This window comes from Corvus cornix, chromosome 12 (assembly GCF_000738735.6).
Source record: "Corvus cornix cornix isolate S_Up_H32 chromosome 12, ASM73873v5, whole genome shotgun sequence".
Lineage (NCBI taxonomy): Eukaryota > Metazoa > Chordata > Aves > Passeriformes > Corvidae > Corvus > Corvus cornix.
The window spans coordinates 13,913,657-13,929,580 of NC_046342.1; the positions used below are offsets into that span (position 1 = coordinate 13,913,657).

The 15,924-nt window shown below is 37.1% G+C and overlaps 1 protein-coding gene across 2 annotated transcripts in view; it reads left to right on the top strand.

Annotated features, from left to right (window-relative positions):
- The window catches only part of ATXN7 (ataxin 7), an 88,880-nt gene that overhangs the window by 6,221 nt on the left and 66,735 nt on the right, over positions 1-15,924 (top strand). For both annotated transcript variants that reach the window (XM_039559310.1, XM_039559309.1), the window contains exon 2: positions 12,776-12,868. The gene's annotated coding sequence lies outside the window, so the exon portion shown is untranslated. The remainder of the gene's footprint in view (positions 1-12,775; positions 12,869-15,924) is intronic.

Sequence of the window (15,924 nt, forward strand, 5' to 3'; positions counted from 1 at the left end):
TCTGTTTCTTGTTTTAAATTGGGTTTATATTTTGCTTTGAATTATTTTATGGTTTATTTTCTTGTAATAGAGAAACTCTGCTAGTGGGTAATGTTCAAGCACAACTACAATTTACAGTTCCCATTAAACATGATAGACTGACACACATTCTCACCCCTGATTTCTGAGGTACAAACCTGAGCAGAGGAATAGAAATAATTGGAGGCGTGATTACATGCTTGGGTGATGCCTGCTCAGGTTTTAGTTTGTAAAATGTTGAATGAAATACAGATGGCACTGCTTGGGCACTGAACAGGCTCCCCAGGGAATGGCCACAGCCCCAAACCTGCCAGAGCTAAAGGAGTGTTTGGACAATGCTCTCAGGCACAGGGGGAGGGATTGTTGGGGTGTCTTGAACAGGGCCAGGAGTTGGGCTTCGATGATCCTTGTGGGTTTCTTCCAGCTCGTAATATTCTGTGGTTCTATGATGCTGTGATTCAGTGAAAATACTGAACTTTGTTTCTGACCACTGTTACCTATTGTCCTACCAATAAGGACTGGAAACAGTGTAAAACCCCAAAGTGAAGTTGTGGCCTTAGGAATATGGCATATTCTCTTCACTTTCTTTTTCTGGTGTGCCAAATGTATCTTCTAAACTATTGCTTCACTTGCTGTCAAAACAGATGGTTTAAACAAGTACTTCAAGAGAAATGTGATGAGAGGATAACTGGGCATTTCCAGCAGAGACTGTCAGGTCCAGAAGGGCAGATCCAGGTTGTGACTCAAGCTGGTTGTATCAAAGGGAAGGTTGGTCTGGCTGAGGCCAGTTGGTTCATGTTTCCATGAAAGTGGAGGGCCAAATTCTTTAGTATTTGTTGGTGTTTTGTTAAAATTATACCAGCCAGCGCAGCTTGAAGGAAATGGTGAATCTTCACATTTTCTATGCAGTAGCTGAAGTAGGAACATGCTTAAATCCTGCCTCTACCCAGGGCTAAGCACCTTTCTCCAGGGAGCATTTTGGATTCACACTCTCTCGAAATTAGGATCATAAGCCCTTTCTTTCAGAAAGGGAGCAAAGGTCAATCTTTGCTTTCAAAACCCAGGAGGTGGTGATGGTTTTGGTTCCCTTTTCATCATTAGCAGAGCTGTTAACCGCTAGACTGCTCACCACATGTGTGGGAGACTTCAACCCAGCTTCAATCCTCCTTCCTGAGGGGATTAATGTCCGTAATTCTTTCCATCAGAGTGAATTTTGTAATCACCAGACTGTTGACTAGTATGAGGTGGTGTTGCTGTCAGAATGATAGACTGAACACAGCAGTGAAACCCAACACAAAAGATATTCAGTGACTGAGGACTAAGGTGTTTAAGGGAGTAATTCATAAAAGCAAACCAGTAATTTCAGAAGCGCAAGAAAAGAACAATCAAGATAATTTTTGGATCTCAGGTCAGATTCTGTTCAAAGACATACGAGTGCCTCCCTGGTGATTTTTGTACATTATTTTCAAGCAGGGATAGAATTTGAGCTTGAAAAGTACAAGGAACAGGAAGAAAAATGCCAACAAATAGTGGAATAAAATAATCTGCCTCATAAAATGTTTTGGTGAGTTACAAAAGGTAAATAGGCAAGTTAATGTCAAGCATTGGGAAAAAGAGGAATTGGACACAGAATACATCATCTATAAAATATGTGTATGTATGTATGTATACATACATGTAAATTTTCAGTTGAGTTATGAAAGTGGCTATTTGTGTGCCCTAAACATTAAGCCCAAAGTGTTATTTCTCTTTGTAGTGGTTATGAAACTAGGTAACAATGTATCTATTATTACAATGGTTTATTTCATGTAGGTTACAAAGTAACTTTTTTACAAGAATGTTTTAGTAGAGAGGCTATCAACAAGCATTCAGATTCGCTTGTTGGGATTTTTTTGCAAAATATCAGTGCAGAATGCTTGAAAACCATGAGTTCTTTTTGGTCCTCTGCCTTTTGCTTTTATTTTAATAAAAATTTACATTTTATACATATTATACATATTATACATAGAATTGAACTAATAAAAGAGGCAAGGCAGATAAATTGGACTTTATGCTTAGATTAATAAAGATTGGCTTGTAGGAGATCAGAGTAAAAGAAAGCCATGCTAATAATAAGTATGCACCTGTTATTTTGTGGTTCATGGTAAATATTTTCACTTCAGTTTCATTCCAGTGTCACTTTGGCAGGTATGAGTTGGTGGGTTTTTCTTTTATTTTTGAGAACTGCTTGTGAGTTTTGGTGTGTGTGTGTACATATGTATAAAGTTAGGATGGTGTTGAACAATAACACATCCTGAAATAAAATTGTGCATATGTATATTAAAATAAAACATACAAGATTTTTTTTTTATGTCATTAGTTTGTAATTTAATTTTAGAAGTACCCAAATTGCACTTGAGCTGCAGTCACTTTGTCTGGATTGGAATAGGAGGATATTTACTGTCAGATTTTCTGATGGAGCTTTTCTTTCCTGTTATTACGTGAAAGACTTGCACAAGCAGGAGTGACTGATTGTAACTGTAGTTCATGTCACCAAACAAAGGGAAGGAAATAGCTCAAGAGCTGTCGTTTTCAAATGTATAAAGACTGGTCTTGCAAGCCCTTGAAGGGATTTTGAACCTTACTCATCCTCTCAAATGTTGACGTAGACTTATGATGATAATACAGGTAACAGATTTCCCAATGACTGGATTATTCTTATTGAATCTTGGTTTGTAATTGCCTCCTCACAGAGTCTGTTCCTCATGTCTTTCTAGGACTGGCCTACTAAATTTGGCACAGAGAGTTTCAACTCTAAAACAGCCAATTTGCAACCTACATTTTCTTCTCTTTCTGCTAATATCAGTTAGTGAAATTGCTGTTCTGCATCTTCTTTTGAGATGGATGCTATGCGAATGTGTTGCTTCTTTGCAGAGGCCTCTAAAAGTTAAGTCGTCTTTAAATAAGCAGTTGTTCTCTGGTGGCTTCTGTGCAGGTGGTGTCTTTTAAGCAGCTGCAATACTGTCATGGCTTGGGGAAAAATAAGTAACAGGCAGCCCTAGCACAGGGCGCCTTCTGGGAGGTGTGGGTAGGGTACAGCACCATGTGTTGTGGTTGAGAAATGTGTTACAGCAATTCACAACAAAATGTAATTTTTTTTTTGACAAAGATATAGAAAAATAGGAAAATATTACCTTAACTGTAGTTAAAGGAATGGTTTCTGCTAATCCAGTTGTCAGCAGGGCCCAGACTTGGCTATGCTCCATTATCCTTTTTGTTGAGAAAGGAGGAAGGAGTAATTGGAAATTCTATGATCTCTGGTGTCGTCAAAGATCTTCCCAGGCAAGTGTCTCATTGAGAGTGGTGTTGATATGAGATATAGTTGTCTGTTGTTATCAGAGAATTTAAAGCTTAAGAGTGATATTTGCCTTAGAAAAAGAAATACTTCAAAAAGAGGAAACATAACTACTGAGACTTTATGCACATAAATATAGTACTGGAGGATATATAAAAGAAAAACCTCGCTTTCATGTGGTCATATTTTGTGAAGATTTACTTTGAAGCTTTCAGATCAATTTTTGACTTTTTATTTTTCTTGCCATTTGATGAGTGTTTTTGTGTGTTCTGTTTTTTCACAACTTTTCTTTGAGCACCATCTCTGATATCAATGGGAAATTGCATAGTTTTGTTGCAGGGCAATGGGGCCAACCTTCTTTTAGTATTTGTGTTCACACCATAATAGTGACATTTCATTAACTCATGAGCAGGACTTGAATTTTTAAAGTGATGGGAATATTGTCTGTACTTTTATTTGTTTTACTTATATGTAAAATCACTGCATAGAGTAGGAGTGCATGCTGTATTCTAGAACTTCCTAAACTTTCTTAGACAAAAACCAAAATAAATCTATATAATAATATTAAGAATCCTGAGTTTGTGAAATAAGTCTGCTTGATCTGCTTTAGTTTTGAAATAAAGTATTCATTAACCACACACATGGAGGACATCAGGTCTGGATTGAATGAAATTAGGAAAGAGGAGGTGTGGAGATGCCAGTGTAGTTTCTTAAAGATCTAAAAAACCATGATGCAGAAACAATGTGTGCCTGCCACAAGAGTGCAATTTCTTATGGTAAAAAAGAGAGGACTCAGAGGGTGAGAATACAGAACTGTTGAAGGGCATTGCAAAGCAGGGGGCTTGTGGCTGGTGGAGAAAGAAACAGATCATATTCAAGCAATGAAGATTGATCATGGACAAACACAGTTCTCTAGTGGAAGTATTGACCAGCTGGAATAATCACCCGTGGGATGGTCTTTAAGAACAGGTTTGATTCCTTGTATTTTTCCCACCAGGTAACTTAGTTTTCATGCCCTGGGGCCGAGGGAGGGACTGGCTGACCTTTGGAGGTTCCTTCCATCTCCTTTGGTTAACAGATCTCTAAATACACATTGGACACGTTTTAATAGGATCATGCTGAAACCTATTTTCCAGCTCTGTAACCTGTTCAAGTGGAATTTGTTGTATCGGTAAGAAAGGCTATGGTAGTTGTCAAGGAAAGGTGGTGTTTTTCAACAGGTTTGGGTTTTTTGGCAGTGCTTCTTTCATGTCATCCTCCAGGACAATTCTACAGTGAATCCCTGTCATCCTTCTGTTTAAATATTCTTCTCTGCTGTAATGTTGCATCTAAGCCAGTTACAGAATTGTTATTCTGCTTGGAAAAATTATGGGGATTTGTGGAGTGCCTTGTGGGGGAAAGCATGTCCTGAGTGTGGATCAGAATGAGCAATTGTTCCAGCTGGCTGCATTCAAACTGTTGATTTCAGTAACTACAGCTTGACATTTGGTTCATACGTAGGTGCGTTCAACAGTAAGATTTGTAATTCCATTTAATTTCATTTTATCTGTGAATATGTATCCCCTTAGGAAAAATTATTTTCTTAGTGGGACTAGCAGTAAAAGGAGGGATACTGTGGAACCTGGATGTTGTGTATCTAATGGAATGATAAATGTGAGAATACATCCTCTGTTTCTATAATGCCCCATTATCAGTCTGCCTGTCCATGAGCAGCAGAGTGAGGAAACTGGAGAACTGATTTCTTCACAAGGCATTATTAGTCATAGCTAATAAATTATTTTAATAGCTAAAGAATGTGCTAACACTCACACAGCTTTGGCTTTGCATCTGTGTATAGTTTGCAGAGAAGGGAACTGCTATTTTGAATATTTTAAAATGGAAATTATTATATTCTCCAGGTAAACGATAACAAAAAAATCCTTCCTTTTATTCTGTTAAAGAGTATTTAGTGGCTGTTTGACTAATGCTTGAGAATTAGGCATGTTATTAATAGTTACGTAAGTAGTAGTTAGAAAAAGATATGATTTTATACAGTATAATAAGCAGCTGTGAATTAATACAGTTTATAAATATATGTCAAACTTCCATGCGTCAGAAGTGCTGTTTGCTTGGGGGGCTTTTGTTGACATTTAAGCCACTGGTATATTTGGGTCAGTGTGAGTGTATTTCTTAAAATGAAAATATTAGGGTTTTAAAATTAAATTTGATGCCCCTAAAAAGACATTTCTTGTCTTATTAATATCACTAATGTCATGAATGTTAGCCTTGTCAGCATTTTAACACAGGTAGTCTTTGAAATTTCACTGTTGAATCTTCAGCTAGTGATGAGATTCTGTAGTCAGTTTCTCAGCATGGCCCAGCATATTTCTTAGCAAACAAACTGAAACACAGGATTTACTTGAAAAGCAGTATAGTGCTATTTTATATATATACTTTCCCTGCATATGCAACTTAAAATTGTATAACAAAAGAGCAGTTTTCAGAGAAAAACAGGGAGACATGGACCAAATGCTTATTATTCAGAAGACATGTTAAGAGGAGAAACCTAACTCATGTAATCTTTTAAGTTGGTTGTAACTTTCTAGTGTGAGTTCTTGGTTTGTTCTTTTTCTTTTGACTGGGGTTGACATTTCAGTCATTGCTGTAACGTTTCTGTCCTGCTCGTGTGAGGCGATGCACTCTGGCTCTAGATGGCAGTCACTGGTAGGCAGAGTCGTTCTGAGATGGATGCTGGGCTTGGTCCCTGCACTGATTGGCTTCTCCAGCTGAAATGTTTATGTTGTTGGACAGCAAAAAAAGTGTCACTTCTGCTTTCCGTTTTGAACTGCAACAGATATACTATAAAGAAAGGAAGGAAAAAAAAAAAAAGGAAAAGAAAGGACAGAAAATGTTGCAGTGAAATATTCACAAAAGAGAGCTTTAGTAATGCTGACAATACAGAAGAGATTTCTATTATATCAGCACGACTCCTGTCCTAGATTAACAGACATACATTTGTTTATAATGGAAGAAATACCAGTTTTTCACTAAATTCAGTTTCAAAGAGTAAAACAGATTGACCAAAGTGCAGTCAGGGATAATAGGAGTGGAGAAATGTGTGGTTATAATTTAATTTAATCGAGTGAGGATTTCCCCACGGTCTTATTGGCAAGTGTTGAAGGAAAAATAGTTCTGTTTTTTGCTTAAGACCTTGTGTCTTCCACTCTACCACCTGCATCCCCATCCTCCTTGTAGTGTCCGTTCTTTCTCAATTTCCAAACTCTTTCCCATCATTATACAGGTAATTCCTTCATAGTTGTTAGCAGTCTGTCTCTTGATTCTCCATGCTGTCTCTTCTCTTTAAAGTAGGATGGGCTTTAAGGTTTTTCTTTCTCTCACATGGTATAGGTGCTATTTGCCTCTCTAACTCCTTATCACGGCTAAACAGTTTGATAGAAAGTTGCTGTTGGAGAAAGCAGCAGCACTCAAGCAAATGAGCAACAATTTCTCACCCCTTGCCGTGTAGGGCTGATTGCACTTCAGGAGATGAATGCTGCTTGATAAGAAAGCTACTGTTACCATAAAATCACAGTTCAAACCCAGGATTAATCGATACATTTTCTTGATCTCTGGTTTCAAATGCAGTGTCAAATTACAGTCTTGTTTACCTATTTGCAAATCCCAAGAAACTTTGGAAAGAGCTGAGGTAATTCTGGATGTACAGAGGTATACTTAAGATCATGTTTTGACCTTCAATTTTAAAGATAAAGAAATTATTTACTGTTATTTTGTATACTGTACTAACTACCAGCTCTAGTAAAGGAACTCTGATCCTCTAAGCACTTTGCAGATATTCTGCAGGATATTTTTGCACCAAAAAAGAGTAACCAAAACACAAAAGATCTTGATTTTTGCTTAATACAAGCCTAGCAACAAGCTTTTAATTTCTTAACATACTGGTTTTAGCTGTGGAAAACTACAGATTTTTGAAAAGAAAGGTGCTTTATCTGCAGAAGAATAAAATAAACCAAACCACCAAAAAAACCCACCCAAAGATTTAATTAGATCTATATTTTCATGTGTTTATAATGAAAAAGACCATTAACATTTCAGAGCTGAGTTTTACACTTCAGTCAAGTGCATTTCTAGAGCCAGTTTGAGAAATGTGGACCATCATTTCTGAGGGAAAGCTTTCTGAGAGTTAGGGGTAATTTAGTACAGATTTCTGTGTGAAGTTCATGTGCAAGAAATACAAGAGAGAGAGATAATTCTGGTATTTTGTCAAGATTATATATTAGGGTGACAGGTATCATAGTCCCTAATAGATTGCAGAGGACAGAGATAATGAAGAGGGATACTTTGTGTTCCCAAGCCTGCCTTGGGCCTGCTATGTAAGTGTAGGCAAATCACTCCTCCTTCCTCAATTCCTCTGTCTGTAAAAATGTTGATAATGATGTGGATTATTTTGTGTTTCGTTTTGAGATCTTAAGGGAATACATGGAAATGAAGTGGTAGGAACATGAGAGGAAATACAAAGTAGTAAAATAAGTATCTGTATTGCAGACAGCTTTGTTCTGGCAACTGATTATAAAATTATTGATTCTGTTCTTTCCTGTTGAGGGTGTCACTATGTACTTGTTCACAGGATTTTAGGAAAAAAATTTGCTATTTCTTACACTTGCCTATCTTTCAGCTTCTCATTCAGAATTTACAATAAGGTTATTCTGCTTTTATTCTTGCCCATTACCACCCCCATGAGGGACCGTTAAAGCTGTAGTTGGCGGAGGATAAGGACAGCAAAAGTCTGTCTGTCTTTATTTTCTCTATCTCCTCCCTTTCTATCTCTCTGTCTCTCTTTGGCCGTTGAAAATGTAGGTCATATTGCATCACCATAAAATGGAACAGTCAGAAAGGTGTTTGAAAAATGCATCCTTAGCCTGGGGTGCATGCCAGTGTCCTTTGTTTACATTGGGAATAGTGTTGTACGTGTGTAGGAACCAGCATCTCTGTTAAGGTTAGTGGTACGGTACCTGAATTATGAGTGAGATTTTAGGATGACTTTCATCTGCCTGCAGTAATTTAAAATTAGACAGATAAAATGCAGCCACTCAAAATAATGATATACACAAGGAACTCATTTGAAAACCTTAATCTGCAATAACTGTGACAGTGTTGTTTGAATAATATTACCTTTAACAGAGAAGCTCAGTAATAATTTTTGCAAATCATATTATTCATGTACTCTCAATTGCCTTGATTAGCTGTGCCTTTCTGTCCTGAAAAATACGTTTATATTTTATGTTTGTATATTTTTCTTAGTTTTTTACTTCATTACTGTTTTACTTCATGCACCCTTTTCAAATGATCCAATCAGGATTTTTTTTTAATTTTAAAAATGGAAAATCATTATGTCCAGTGTCTTACTGCTATCTACAATGCTTTCATTGTTTGTTTCTGATGTAATACAAGTTGTAATTGGTATGAAATATTCCCGTGGCTTAAAATGCAGAAAATATCTTTTTCTTCTCTACAGACATATATAAATACCATTTTAAAAGAAATGTATTAACATAATTTCAACTGTCCATATTTATCTTAGTTTGCTGCAGTAAGATAATGTGTTTTATGGATTGAACTTTCAAATAAATAGTGGCATGAATCATACTGCAAGATGTAAGTGTTTTGAAATATAAGACAAAATACTTGCTTATAGAAAATCTTGCATTATTTCTGAAAGGAGGTGTGTTTTTTACCTTTCTGTTCAATGCTTTGTGTGGTTTTACTTAAATTGTTGAAGTGGAATATGCAGAGGGTTCTTATGATTTTGTTAATCTTACTGCTGAAGAAGACTTCTAAGTTAAGAGAGAAATTGTTGGAAGATAAAATCAGTGATGACATGATTTGTTGAGGAAGATAATGAAAGCTGGTCATTGCCTGTTGTCATTAGACAAAGGAAAATTATGGTGGACAAAGTTAAGATCCATCAAGTGCACTTTGCTGTACATAATTATTTTGCAATTTTTATCAATTATCCAAAAGGTGTTATTGCTTCTCCATTTATTAAGGTATTAGCTATGTAGTAACTAGTGTATTAGTTATTAAAGTTTGACCTTTCTCGTTATTAATTAAGATACCTATGCATGTTTGAAATAGTTTCAGAATAACTTGTATCATTATTATATTTTACACCAAATATTCTGTTGCATTTGTGTTTGCACAAATAATAGTAAATATTTAGTTGATTCTGAGAAACACTTGCTCTTGGTGTTAGGAATATAGGAAATACATGAAATCTTGAGAAGCTGTAATTTTGTAATTGGTGTTTACGGAAGTTTGGTATTTAATCTCTGAAGCATGGAGCTGGTAGTTGTTTTTAAGTCTGTGAAGATGTGAAGAATTGTGTCTCCTGGAGAGACTAGCAGGGCCAGTTATGCAATTGTTGGTTCTGATACCGTCTTTGACCCCCTGAGATTCTATAGCTGGTGAGTTCAGAGTCAGTCTCCAGCACAGCCAGGGTTAGCCCGAGAACTGCTGGGATTTACCCTTGAGCTGCCAGCTGGCCGTAACAGCAGCCCCTGGCCTGCTGCTGCCTGGCTCCTGCTCCCTCCACACACACCTCCTGCTCCTGCCTTTCCAAGGGGCAGAATGAGACCTTGTGAGGTTATCCCCAGACCTATAAAATGCCTAAATGAAGCCCAGTACTGGGTATGATTATACCCTGCATGTTCACATCCTTGTTTATATAAATATAACCTTTGTATTTTATCTTAAATTTGAATATTTAGTAGATAACATAGATGAAAGAGTGTTCCAAAATTTAGGCACATTCTTTGGTGCATATTTCTGGCACCTGAAAAGAAACAGAGTTAAAGGACCGTGATAGCTGAGGCATTAGTTTTGATGCTTTCAAAAGTTAGGGATGCTCTATCACGTATATTTCCATTTTCTTTATTTTAATGAGTTGATTTGCAATTACAATTTTCATGTAAATGTGTTTCCCCTTAAATGGATAATATGCATTCATAATTGTAACTCTCCTATATGATATGTAATCTGTGTAGATACAGTTTTGACTGGAGTATAGCTTTTGCTCTGCCAGGCTGTGTTTTTTTTGTCTTGCATATCAGTAACTCTTCAAAGTATTAAGTAGCAATTTCATCCAAGTTTCTTTGATAGTCAGGCAATGAGAGTGACATAATGCTTCACTGGTTCGGAAATGCAGGGCTTTTCCCATTTTCCTGGATTGCTGCTTTGGCTATTTTTGTCATTTTCCACCTTTCAACTAGCTCTCCCTTTTCCAGGGTACCAAGGAGAGAGCTCCACCTGGTTTGTTCTCAATCATCCCATGACTTCCTTGCATTACTCTCTACTGACAGTTGTGGTTGTAATTGACTTGCTGTAAATTCTCAACAAGAATCATTCCTGTTCTCTGCCACCCATTTTCCGGAGAAAGAGTTCTCTTTAAAGGGTCATTAAGGTGTCGATTTATTCTTTTGAAACTTATTCTTTTAACTTCTTTCAAACTCAACTGCAGGTGTAATCCCTGCAGCAAAATTCACAGGTGGTGACATAGTATGCTCTGATCTTTTATATTCAGGAATAAAATTTTTGCTGATCCTTCCTTCACCCTTGTCTTGTCTGTTTCTTTACTACCCTATTTCTAGACTTGTAAGTCTTTTGAGATGTCTTCTGCTTTATAGTTTGTTTTCATTTTTGCATGAAGGAACAGAACTCGCCTTTTATGAGAAAGTAACATTTACATCAGGATAAAAGAATGAGTGTTTTGCATGCAGAGCTCTCATATCCCCTAAAAAAACTGGGGTAGAGAAGGGGAGTGAGTTACTTCCACAGCAGGTAGGTCATATGCTCAAAGGGCTTGGGACTTTGAGGCTGAACTTTGAATGATCTTCTGGGAAGGGGATGATCCATATCAGTTTGGAGTCTCCTGTCCTAAACTAACAAAGGACAAAAAGGATTTTTGATAAACACTGTGTTGCATTTTCCTAGTTAGCAGCAGCAGGAGTTGAAGAGAAAATTTTATACTGTAGTATTCAGTGAGATTTGTATGTGTAACAAGGAAATACAGCATTTTCTGAGACTTCTACTAATGCAGAAATTTGCTAATGATCACTTCTATTAAGCACAAAGCAGAACAGTGCCTGCAGAAGAGAGAAAAAAAAAATCCTGGACTTGCTCTCAAGTCTTGTCCATTGAAAACAAGAAAAATTTGGATTTTATGCAGTAACTAGGATATAATTGAGGATGTTCTTGTTAGGATCAGTTATGTCACTGAGCAGAGTCAATCCTAGAAATAGTAAATATATCTCCAGAGGATCTTTGTTGAGGTAATGTTAGCTACTAAGCTACAGTTTAAAGGAAAAGATGAAAAAAGGGTTTATTCACAGTGCATAAAAAGACTTTAAAGACTTAAACTTAGTTAGCAGACATCTTCCCAGAGGAGCAGCCAGAAGCCAGGAAAAGCTTCATTCTGTACCTTCCACTGGAGCAGAGCCCTACAGACTGGGGGACAGCGTGGATGCCCTCTTGGACTGCATTCCTCTTGTCTGTACTTTAGTCCTTTGAGGGAAAAAAAATAGTTTTCTTTAAAGTGTCATCCAGTCCCAGTGCTATGTTGGCTTATTTATATGTATCTTCATGGCTTTTTAGTGATGAAAAAATGATCAGCAGTTTCATTTCAAAGCACTTGTAAAAATCCATTAATTGGTCTTAAATATAAGCTGTGCATGAAAATAGTTGTACTTTTTTCTAAGTTTTAACAGGGCTTTGGTTTAGCTTTAACCAGTTAGGCATTGATTTATGCTAAACCAAAGGAAACTGGGCTTAAGTTTAGTTTATATAAACCAGTTTAAAAGCATTGAATGAAAGGATCTTAAAAACCTGAGCTTGAGATGATAAAGGTCCTTGTTTGTGGGAAGGCCTCAATCTATACATGTCTCTAAATTCTTCATTAGTGGTACAGGGATAGTCCCTGATGTTGATTACATGAAGGATCATTTTTAGCTCTCCACGTTCTGTGGCATGGTGGTAAAGTCCCTGTTCTTGGAGTTGTGCTGTATTTTAGAAAAATCCTGTGCAGAAAATCCAGCCCTGTTGTGTTTCCAGCTTGTGTTACAAACGCAACCATCTGCTTGAGAATCTGTTCAGTAAGAGTCGATGCAATTGCAGTAACTGGGCTGAAGATTGAGGTTTCATCCAATGCATACCTTTCTGGTAATGTCAGACTGCCATTTAGAGAGCTGCTCTGTACAGCAGACACCATAACAGCTCCCTGCTTACCTTTCAATTTGAAATCCATTGCACAAACTGTTTTTGTAAAATTGATAAAATGCTTCATATTAGCTTTTAAATAGATACATTTATCGTTAGGAAACGGAGTTAAGGTTTCAGATGTCTTAGTGCTGTACTCTTTTTCTTTTCTTTCAGAATTAATCAGGTACAAGTTAGGATAAGCTTCCAAAATCTGAACAGATGAAGATAAATTGATAAATCAACCCAGCGATTCACCCTACTTTCAAGGTACTGTGACATGCTTAACCAAATATTTTCCTCAAGCAAAAGATTCTCATGCTTTAGATGTGAGAAGTGTAGAGAACAGGATATTAGCAGGGTTGCAAAGCAAGTCTGAAGTGTTCCCAGATGCAGTGGGGAGACTTTTTTTAAATGCAGATGTTTAATGTGTGTTTCAGTGGGGAATAAAGCAACCTTACAGTCAACCTAAAAGGAGTTCAACTTGGCATGCAACTGCCAAACTTCAAAAAATGAAACTAAACTGGATTATATCTTTCAAGCAATTAGGTGAAGTGATTTGGAAAAGTAAATTGTGGCAGATAGGGAATATAATAGAATCAGTATTTTAAATTTATTATTTTTTATATTTTAGAAGAAGTAACCTTCATTTTCTGAATAATTATTTTTTCTGTTTCCATGGTATGTTAAAGCATTTGAAGGCTGTTAGGCTCTGGCATATGCCATAGCCTACCAGCTGCATCGGTCCTATTATTTTACAAATTCAGAAAGTAGAATTGTAATCTGAGGTAAGACTGTACAGTTGCCTAACAGAGTGGGTTTATTCTGCATGACTAGTGTTCATTGCAGAATGTTAGAAAAAAGAGAAAATTATGATAATGAATTGAAATTTTGTCTGAAGGGCTGCTGGTACAGATTATTTTATCAGGTACTGCTAATTCATTGAAAGATTATCTGTTTCTTTCTCTGTTTCCCTTACATTTATCTCTACTCTTTATCATCATGTGCATTTCACCATTTTGTATATTTTTGCTTAACTCCATGAAAAAAAAGACTTCACTGTTATGCACAGACATGAAGAATCCAGACTATTACAGTCTGGCCAGTATTTGCTGGGCAAATCACCTTTTAGTATATTCTAAAATAGATTGCAACAGAAAGGGCCATTACAGTAGCATGGATCTGGTCTGCAGAGCTTATTTAAGTGGCAGAGTTAACCTAGGCTCAAGAACTGTGAGGAATGTTTGTTACAGCCTGGATCTTGCAATATGCAACATTGGAAACTGTAGTACCTGAAATTTTTATAGCAAAATGCTTCCCTGGATTTTCTAGCAGCCTGAGAGGTGGCTGTCTTAGTGAACTCAGAGTGTCTGGGGTTGCAAAAACTGGCTTTGTTCTTTCTCTTTCCTTGCTCCTCATCACTGAATAGGGCCATATCATCTATCAGGCTTTCATACAATCCTAGGAAAGTCTAGATTGGAACAATCCTCTGGACATCATCTGTTCCAGCCTTCTGTTTAAGGCAGGTTATCTGAGGCCTGGTCAAGCTAAGGTTTAAATATTTTTTGGCAAGAGAGAGTTTACAATTTCTCTGGGCAGCCTGTTCCAATATTTAGTTGTCCTCACAGTAAACATTTTGTTGTTGTATCTAGACAAAACTTCTGAAACAACTTTTTCCTGTTGCCTCTTGCCCTGTCTCCTTGTTCCTTGTGAAGAGAGTTACCTCCATTTTTCCTATAATTATCTTTTACTTGGAAGACTGTGATTACATCTCACCTGAATCTTCTCTTCTTTAGGCTGAACGAACCCAATTCCTTCTCATTTTTTCACAAAGTTTTCCCACCTTCTAATCACTTTGTTGGCTTTCTGCTGGACCCTGTCCAGTTTTTTAATGTGTCTCTTGAAATGGCTCAGTCTTCCAGCCTGTCACAGTCTCTGTACATAGGGACATTTTTGGTGGATGTATTTGTTTTCCAAGTTTTTGTGTCACCTGCAAACTTGATGATGTATTTATTCCGATCTTCCAGATAATACTAAAAGATATGAGATAGGATTGAGCCCAATATTGATCCCCAGGGAACTCTGTTTGTGACTGATTGCCATTTGATTTTGAGCCATTCCCAACCTTTGAGAACAGCAGTTTAGCCAGTTTGCCAGCAATCTCATGGTCCCCATCTGTGACCTTTCAAACTTTTAGCACCCTCACGTGCATCCTGTCAAGCCCCATAGACCTGCCCATGTCCAATTTGGGTAATATTTTGTTGTTAACTTGCTAAGCATGTGGTCAGAGCAGGTAGCATCATCAAAGCATCAGCAGATAGCAGTCAAACATGAGAAGAAAGTTTAAATTGAAATTGCCTTGTGCCAGGGTTCTTAGGATCCTTGGTTTGATGTTGAAAGCACATCAGACACCTGAGGGTATGGGGCCTCAGTAGCTTCCCATCATAGGTAGCATGGCTATGGCCTCAAGGAACTCGAGTCCTGTGAGCTGTGCTTGGACCCAGAGTCTTAAATTGGCAGGAAAACAGGCAGGGTTATGAAACCTTGCATGGTAGTTAGGTTCCAGCAGAAGATCAGTAGTACCAAATTGTCCCCATTAAGTGCTTTGGTTTCAATAAATGGAAATCCAGTAATAATGTTTTGTTACAATTGGCCTGAATAGCTGTGTACTTGAATAATTCTAAGCTGTAATATCATATTCTCTGTGTATAAATGAGAATCTACAAGGTCATACCTGTTAATGATTCCTCTGATTAAAATGATTCATCTGCACAGTTAGGTTACTGAAATTGTTTTAACATTTTCAAATTCAAAAAGTGATTTCAATACCTTATGTAAAATTCGTAAACATTAGTTTGATTTCCAGATCATTAACTGGTTGTATTTTGTGTAGTTTTGCCTATTTACCTTTAACACTTGGAAACTTTGTATCGCTACGGAGTGTTTTCTCTGTAAATTTCCCTTCAAGAATTGACAGTATGTGGTGACATTAGCAGGGCAAAGATCTGTGCTCCTCTATTCATTATTCTGCTTTAGATCACTGTGTCATTAATTCTTGCAGACATATTTGAAAGTGAACTAAAGAAGGAAGTGGTTGTAGTCTTTTGCTAGGTTCTTAATGCATGGCAATGACATTGTCTTATAATTTGGATGTAAAAGTGTTATTGTGATGTTTGGATAAATGTTTAGGGTCATCTTTTGCATTTTCATCCTAATGCAGAATTCTTTGCAGATTTACTTATTAGCCTCCATTCCCCAGTTCTTCCCTCTCAGAAAAGGATACCTTAAGTTACTCTTCTAATCTTAACAGTATTGTTCTTTCCCCT